Genomic DNA, 9292 nt, shown 5'->3' with positions numbered 1-9292 from the left:
ATTACTACTATTTTTTCTTTTTTTTTTTTCTTTTTTTTTTTTTTTTTTTTTTTTCGTTTAGAAAGGTATATCTACTCCTCAGTTCCCCCAAACTTAAGATTTACAGACCTAAGCTGAAGGATGCTCAATTCAATCCTAGAATTCATGGAATTTCGTCTAAATCCTATCTCAAGAACATATGTGAATTACAATTTCCAACACAAGCAATTTCCAAGTACTAACCTAGCATTGCAATTGAAACTACTAATCAAGAACTACGCACATAACTCATCATAGGCAATTAACTTGGCTTAACTTCATAATTCATGCAAATGCTCGTGATACTAACTACGACAATAAAAAAAATGAGAAAAATAAAAAAAAATGTGAGAAATAATCAAAGCAAAATAAAATAAACGTGAACTACATGAACTAACTAACACATGCAATAATAAACAAAATTACAATAACATGCTCTTCCTTAGATTACCACCCCCAAACTTAAAATTTTCAATGTCCCCATTGAAAGCGGTAAAAAGGCTAGAGCGAACACGTACCTAATCGGAGTCCTCCCCCTCCTCTGCCGGAGGTGAATCCGGTGGAGGATATTGCTTAGGTTTAAGAAATGGGGTATTCACTTTCTCAAACAAAATCTCGCCACCACAAATAAAATCAAGAGCATCAAATATTGTCTTTGTCCTGTAGAAAGTCTCCAAACAAACGTTAGTAAACTTAATTGTCACTTCAAGAAGTAACCATTGATCGACATTTATACTTTCAGAGAACTTTGTGATAAAACAACGAAAAAATTCACATCCATTAAAGGACCGAACTCCTTCGACTTTCACACAAGGTGGAGGCTCGGGTGGTGGTTTTTCAGAACTCTTCACTTTCACAGGAGTCATAAGAACTTCTTGGCCTTTCATGTCACTGAATAAAGAGATGAAATTGCTATCCTCTTTTTCCAAGAGTTGAAGTGTAAGAGCCTTTTGGACTGGATAACCCACCAGATTTTGTGTAAGATCATCTTGGACAATCATCATGTCAGCTTTAAAACATGTACTCTCAAGTATAGGGGTAGAGGTTGGATTGAAAGCCAAATTTTCAATATCAGAACATGGAGCAACCTTGATTGAGCTAATCCCCTTCAGGAAATGTAATTCAAGCACACCTGGTGTAGGAGAAACTACGATCAACTCGATATTGCTTTTTTCATGCACCTCATCATCGCCCACACGGTCCACAACAACAACTTCATCGATTTTGCCGTCAGCGACACGATCTTCCTCTTTATTAATAGGCACATCATCATCCCAGGTCGAAAAACTATCACAATCTCCATCATTTGCAAGAATGGTAGCATTTATGTCATCTTCAACTTGGGTGGCTATAAGTGGAGAAGAATCGGGTTGTTCGACAGTAAAAGAACTAGCTAACCGCTCAAGTCGAGCCTCCATCATCAGTTGTGTAGCTTTGAGTTCCTTAAGCGTCTTGTTTATGTTTACCAACATATCATATACCTCATTTGTTTGATCAGAAAGCACTTCTACAGTGGGTTGAGGAACCTGTAGATCTTGTACTTGAGGATATTGATACTGTTGAGATTGTGGTTGCTCATATTGAGGCTGATAATACTGTTGCTCAAACTGATCATATTGTTGCATTGGAGGTTCTTCATAACATTGTTGCTGAAATTTTTGTTCTTGAAATTGATGTTGACCATGATATGGGAAATCACCAAAATTGTTGTCCATGTAAGAGAAATCTGGTTGATCCATCCATTCTTGATCATAAGAATTAGAATACTGATTGTACTCATATCCTTCTTGATAATTATATCCATGTCCCGACTGAGTATTCTGAGAGTTGAAGTGGTTATAAGAGCATTCATAACTATAGTGACCCTGAACACCACAAACTTGACAGAAGCTGTATGTTGTAGGGGCAACTTGTGACATCTCATCGACACTCATCGGATACAAGGTCGGCTCTGTAGCTTTCGACGAATATGCCTCAACTATGGAAGATAGAAGTGCAAAGGTATCGACTTCTTCCATTGTAACCCTGTAACAGCACAAACACAGCCAAGAACGCAGTAAAAGCTACCTCACTTGGAACTGAAGTCCCAAGGAGGCAAAGGAAACATTATAAATAACTAAACAAAAACAATAGATACAACAACAACTAAGAAAAGTGAGAAAAGAATCCGAGTCAGTGAATTTTAATGCACACTGATGACAAGTACGTAAACTAATTAATTAACACCGAGTCCCCGGCAGCGGCGCCAAAAACTTGTTCGGTGAAATCTACACGCAAGCGCACGTGATCATAAGTAATATATTTGTTCGTTCCCACAGAGACTGGTGAATTAAGAATACGCACCTATGCAACAATGTATGATCAATTATCACTGCTAAGACAATTAACAAGGATTTGTTTCTTTTATACTAATACTAAAATTACTAATCAAATTCAGAATAGGAAAACACATGGGATTCTAATTTCATTATCGAATTCATCTAGAATTGAAATTATTGATTAACATGCGACTGTTGACCCTAATCAGACAACACGAAAGTAATACATGTCAACTCTCGTTGCACACATATCATACCAATCAAAATCCACAGTTAAGATAGAAATCTCATGGACACCAACAAAGCTCAGACCCTATATCTCTATAGCGGTAGTGTAAGCAGAGAGGTTTAATAACAAGTCGTCTATCGTGATTACACAGGGTGATAAAAATAGTTCAAGTCTACCACAAATTATGTTTCATTCACATAATCCTATGTTTACATGGCATAGTTCTAAATTCAATCATCCACTCTCGCTTCAGGAAGAATTAACAAACAACTTAGAAGTTAGCTACGCTCCTAAGAAGAATAAGCACGGCTCATGCAAAGCAATCAACATATGTCACAAAATCACGTAATTATAATCGTTACTAGACTACATCGATAAATCCATTAGAATCCCATGAAGGCGGTTAGTTCATAATCGAACTAATCGACATCATGGGTTCTAATGAAAACATGATAGATAAAACAATAAGTAATTGGAATAAAAATGCTTGTATTAATAATAATAAGGATCACACGTTACAGATTTGATGTTCACGATCTTGCTCGAAACTGTCACTTCCTCGCAAAGAACGATCCAATACAACTGATAATGTGTTTGGTTACAAAAGAAAACTAGCTATGATATTGTTCCGATCTTCTAACTACGACTATGAGGCTAGGGTTTTACACACGAGAAATTAAAATGCTTTGACTAGGTCAACCGGGCCTCTGCCGCTGCAAAAATCCATCAGAAAAGCTGTAAAAATTGGCCCGGGAAGCTTCAGTGGGGCGCCACCGCGCTACTCTAGCGCGGGCGCGCTAGTGATGCAGGCTGTAGCGCGGGCGCGCTACAGGTTAGCGCGGGCGCGCTACTGTCTGTGACGGTGGCCCCGTTTCTTCGTTTCTTGCTCGTTCTCGCATGTATGTCCTTCCTCGCTTCTAGTACCACTTCCGTAGGTGATCACGGTTGCATTTAGCACATGCAACAAGCCCTTTAAACCCCTAGATAGCTCTAGTGGACGAGTGTGCTCTCGTGAGGGTTTGTAGAAGATGTACCCACAAAATCCCAAGTCGCGGTGAATCCACAATTCTCTATTCTTGCAAATAATGCACCAAAACCAACCTAAAATGATAGAAAATCACTTCATCACCTCAACTCGTGACCTGCACAGAAAAACAATAAAAACATATCAAAAGACACTAAACACTTAAGTACAACCAACCAATTTAAGTGGAAATGAAGGCCTATAAGTGTGTATAAATACCACTTATCATCTACTTGCAGTAAGATAAAGTAAAGAGCCAATCATACCACGATAGCTTGTGATATCAACTTTCTTACCAGATTTATCCTGGTCAAGCTTTGTGGCAGTGGCCATGGGTGTCTTTGCCAGTGAAGAGTCTTCTAGATTGAACTTTCGAAGAAGATCTCTGACATACTTGGATTGGCAAATGAATATTCCATCTTCCTTTTGGCTTACTTGAAGACCAAGGAAGTAGGACAGCTCACCCATCATACTCATCTCATAATTACTCTGCATCAACTTAGCAAATCTCTTGCACAAGTTATCGTTAGTAGAACCAAATATAATATCATCAACATATATTTGAACAAATATCATATCTTTATCATGCAATTTGTAAAAGAGAGTTTTGTCTATGACACCTCTAGTAAAATTGTTTTCAATTAAAAATTCAGAGAGAGTGTCATACCATGTCCTTGGTGACTGCTTGAGTCCATAGACAGCTTTGAATAGGAAGTATACAAAATCAGCAAACTCTGGATTTTCAAAGCCAGGGGGCTGTTCCAGATATACTTCTTCTTCTAGCTTTCCATTCAGAAATGCACTTTTCACATCCATTTGATAAACCTTGAAGTTGGAGTGTGCAGCAAATGCAAGAAATATTCTGATGGCTTCAAGACGAGCAACTGGAGCATAGGTTTCATCATAATCAATTCCTTCTTCTTGTGAATAACCTTTTGCAACCAGTCTGGCTTTGTTTCTCACAACAATGCCATCACCATCTAACTTGTTACGGAAGACCCATCTAGCTCCAATGGTAGATTTTCCTTTTGGTCTTGGAACCAGGGCCCAGACTTCTTGTCTCTCAAATTGATTGAGTTCTTCTTGCATGGCAAGAACCCAATCAGGATCAGCAAGTGCTTCATCTATTTTCTTTGGTTCTAATTGTGATAGAAAACCAGAGAATAGACATTCATTTGTCGTAGCACTTCTAGTCCTTACACCAACATCAGGATCACCAATAATTAAATCAAAGGGATGATCTCTGCTCCAAATCCTTTCCCTTGGAAGATGTGTCCTTGATGATTCAGCAGTATTATCATTGAGCTGAAATGTGTGACTAGTTGATCCATCAGCTCCCCCTGAGTTGTTGCCAGGTTGACTTGATGATCCACCACTGGCACTAGTGGAATCTCCAGTGTTTCCACCATTTCCTCCACCATTGCCTGGATCATTATCATTGTTGTCATCACCTGTTACAACCTCAGGTGGTATATCATCATCTGAATCAGAATCTGGATAGTTGTCAAACTTCAGAGATTCAGATGGATCAGCAGATTGTAAACTTGGTAGTTTAGTGTCATCAAATGTTATATTGACACTAACTTTTACTGACAGAGTATCAATTACAAAAACTCTATAAGCATTATTTGTATAACCAACAAAAATTGCTTCAGATGCCTTAGGCTCAAACTTGTTCAAGTTCTCTTCACCATCCTTGAGAACATAACACTTGGCTCCAAAGACATGAAGATGTTTGACATATGGTTTCTTGTCTTTATACAAATGAAATGGAGTTTTCATATGATCCTTGTTGATCAAAGTTCTATTCTGGGTATAGCAGGCAGTAGACACAGCTTCAGCCCAAAAGTACAGAGGAAGCTTTGCTTCAGCAATCATAGTCCTTGCAGCTTCGATCAGTGTACGATTCTTTCTTTCGACGACTCCATTCTGTTGAGGAGTCCTTGGTGCTGAATAATGCCTTCTAATTCCCTTCTCAGAGTAAAAGTTGATTAGAGTTTGATTCTTGAATTCCGTTCCATTATCTGACCTTACAGCTTTCACTGGCACACCCTTTTCTAATTCAACTGACTTTATATGATCAATCACTGTCATAGGGGTTTCATCCTTAGAAGCTAGGAAGTAAACCCAGGTAAATTTCGAGAAGTCATCCACAATGACTAAGGCATATCTTCCTCCATCAATTGATGCAACATTCACAGGACCAAACAAATCCATATGCAGTAAGTGAAGTGGATTTGTAATGGTATTGATGGTCTTGCCTTTGTGAGATGCTCTCTTCGCTTTTCCTTTCTGACAAGCTTCACAAAGATCATCAGATGAGAATTCCAGGGAAGGCAAACCTCTCACTAGATCTCTCTTGACTAGAGAGTTCATGGTTTTAAAGTTGAGGTGTGAGAGTTTCTTATGCCATAACCAACTATCTTCAGCAGACGCTTTGGCGTAGAAACAGTGAACTTCGTTTCCAGGTCCTGAAGACAAATTAGCTACGAATATATTGCCTTTCCTTATGCCACATAGTGAAGGACGTTTATCCTTGATATGTTTAATAATACATATCTCCTTTTCAAAATGAACATAATATCCCTTGTCACAAAACTGACTAACACTCAGGAGATTATGTTGAAGTCCTTCCACTATAGCAATTTCTTCTATGATGATCTTTCCAATTTTGTACTTGCATATCCCACAGTACGACCTTTGCTATTATCAGCAAAGCTCACTGTTGGGCTAGCTCCTTCTCTTATGTCTTCCAGCAGGGATCTATTGCCAGTCATGTGCATTGACGCTCCACTGTCAAGCACCCAGGTAACACGAACAATTCCACTGGCACCCTGCAAAAGACAACTTGATTAAACATTCTTTGGGACCGACACTTGATTGGGTCCTGCAAACTTAAAGAATTGATTTCTATCAGGTAATACAACAGAGCCTCTTGGACTGATACTTGGTTCAGATTTGACTGAACTTACTTCCTTAACAACAGCCTTATAAACCTTGGTTTTAGGCTTTGGAACATAAGTCTCCTTCCTGACACGAGGAGGACTAGCAGTCTTTGATCTAGCATGCTTATTGTTTGTGTGTTGTCTAGGAGATGTGTTTTCATTTTTAGCATGCAAATTTCTAAAATAAGCAGACATCATATTGAAAGCACAAGTCATGTAATTATCAACACCACAACATTTATGACATGCATCAAAAGCAGGAACAACAGGAGTATCAGTCATAGTAGTAGGAACATCAATAGATTCTACTCTAACCTTGTTATCAGATTTAAAGTTCTCAGTAGAATGACATCTATTGTTCTTGTTCTTACTATTCACAAAATTATTAGGCTTGTTGAATTTAGTTCTCTCAGAGTTGACACCTAAACCAGCTTTAGGCAATCTAACATTGCCTTTCACTTTTATTGGTTTCAGTGATGTCAGGATCTCATCTCTCTTCTCATTACTCTCTTTCAATTTAAGGTCTTCCTGTTTGAGTTCATATCTAATGACAACAGGAGTCTCTAAAAGAGGTTCAGCTTCTGAGGTTTTAAACAAAGGTTTAAGGGAATCTTTTAAAACAAAAGGAATCCCTCTCTCCTCAGCACTCTTCTTAAAAGGAGTAATGTTACTAGCCTTACCTACAGATTTGTTATAGTCAAAACCTATTCCAACAGTTCTCTTGATCTCTTGTTTATCATTAAGTTCTTTGACTATCATGGAGGCATCCTTAAAGGCTTTACATTTCACTTTCTCTTCGTCTAGCTGAAGTCTTAAAGCAATCTCACCTTTCTCTAGAACTTTGACTTTAGCACATTGTAATCCTAAATCCATAGTCAATTGTTCTATTTTAGGTTTTAATACTTTCATCTCATTCATCTTATAAGCATGAATTTCTAAGACTAAAGTATCAATTTTAAGATTAGCAGCTTTCATCTTTTTAATAGCATCATCTCTTTCAAGTCCTAATTGCATAAACAGTTTAGGGCATGTAGGATCTACCTGAAAGCTTCCAGCAGGAGGAGGTGAAGATGATCCAGTATTAGCCATGAAAGCAACATTCCCTAGCTGCTCCTCTTCATCACTATCTGTATCATCCCAGCTTTTGCCTTCTGCCAGATAAGACTTGCTCTTGAAGTTTTGACTTCCAGAAGTACCATGATGCTTTCTTTCTCTTTCCTTGAACCTTGGGCTGCTTGCACTCAGTTGCAAAGTGTCCAGGTTCACCACAGTTGAAACATTTAAATTTACTTCTGTCCACCATCCCAGTCTTGTATCCTCCTTTGCTTGTTGAAGATGAATAGCCTCCCTTCTGAAACTTACTAACAATAGGTTTGTATTTATAGGAAGGGTTCTTCCGGAATCTCATGTTTCCAAACTTCTTGGCAAACAGTGATAGAGATTGATCTTCTAACTGTTCAAGCTCTTCCATTGTATAGAACTCTTCGTCACCACTGGAAGAAGCAGTCTGACCCATCTCAGGTACAACAAATTCCTGAGTAGTCTTAGAAGGAACAACAACATCCTTCTTTTCTTCCGTTGCAGGTGACTCAACAACTAGAGCTCTCGAATGGTTCTGTGTTTTACCCCAGCCATATCTCTGTTTACTCTGAACTTGCTCCAGTTCATAAGTTTTCAAAACTCCGTAGAGTCTTTCCAGAGAAATCTCATTCAGATCTCTACTTTCCCTGATGGCAGTGATTCTGTGTTCCAGATGTTCAGGAAGTGTTAAGAGAAACTTCATGTTGACCTCTTTCTTGTCATAGAATTTCCCATTCAGATTTAAATTATTTATCAAATTATTAAGTCTGATAAACACTTCTGAAATCCCTTCTCCGGGATTGGAACCAAACTGTTCATACTGAGCCATCAGTATCTCTTTCTTGTTTTCCCTAACTTCCTCTGAGCCTTCATTGATAATCTCTAATGTATCCCAGATTTGCTTGGCGTTCGTACAATTTACAACAGCATTGTACATCACTGGATTTAGAGATTCAACCAAAATTAGTTGAAGAGCGTCATCTAAGTTCATCTGTTCACTCTCTTCATCTGTGTACTCAGAAAGTTCTTTCGGAATGACCTGATGAGGTATTAACACACCATCCTCTTCGTGTGCTAATATGACATTCATCGGAGTAGTAACACCTTTGTCCAAAATCCCGATGTATTTTCTGTTTGCTGTTCGGAGGAATAGGAACATGTGCCTTTTCCATAGGCCAAAGTGTTCCTGGCTGAACGGTGGGATTTTAATGCTACTGATCTTTTGCGTACTCATTTTTTAAGAATTTAAAGTGAATAGTGTTTGGAGAGATTTGGATTTTTGAAAGAAAAATATTTTAAATCAAAATTAATTTTTGGAATAAAATTAATTCGAATAAAAAATATTTGGACGTTACAGAGTGTGTATAGGATCTGATACGGAAAATGGTATCAACCGCTCTGATGCCAATTGTTAGGTCCAGATATGATTGTAGAAGGGGGGGTTGAATACAATCGTTACAAAATAATCGCGGAAGTGAATCTGATTGAATATAACTAGTTAATCAGATTATGATTAATTAATATAACAATGTTTGAAGTCATTATATAATTAATATGGTTCAGTTTTAATGTCCACTAAAGTTCGTAGAATAAATTCGACAGGGTATATTCTAGATTTAGTGATTAAAACAACCGGGTTATCAAAGCACAGAAAACTGTGGATATAACGATCAAGCAA

Source organism: Daucus carota, chromosome 1, assembly GCF_001625215.2.
Source record: "Daucus carota subsp. sativus chromosome 1, DH1 v3.0, whole genome shotgun sequence".
In the NCBI taxonomy this organism is placed as follows: domain Eukaryota; kingdom Viridiplantae; phylum Streptophyta; class Magnoliopsida; order Apiales; family Apiaceae; genus Daucus; species Daucus carota.
This window is presented reverse-complemented; position numbering follows the sequence as displayed.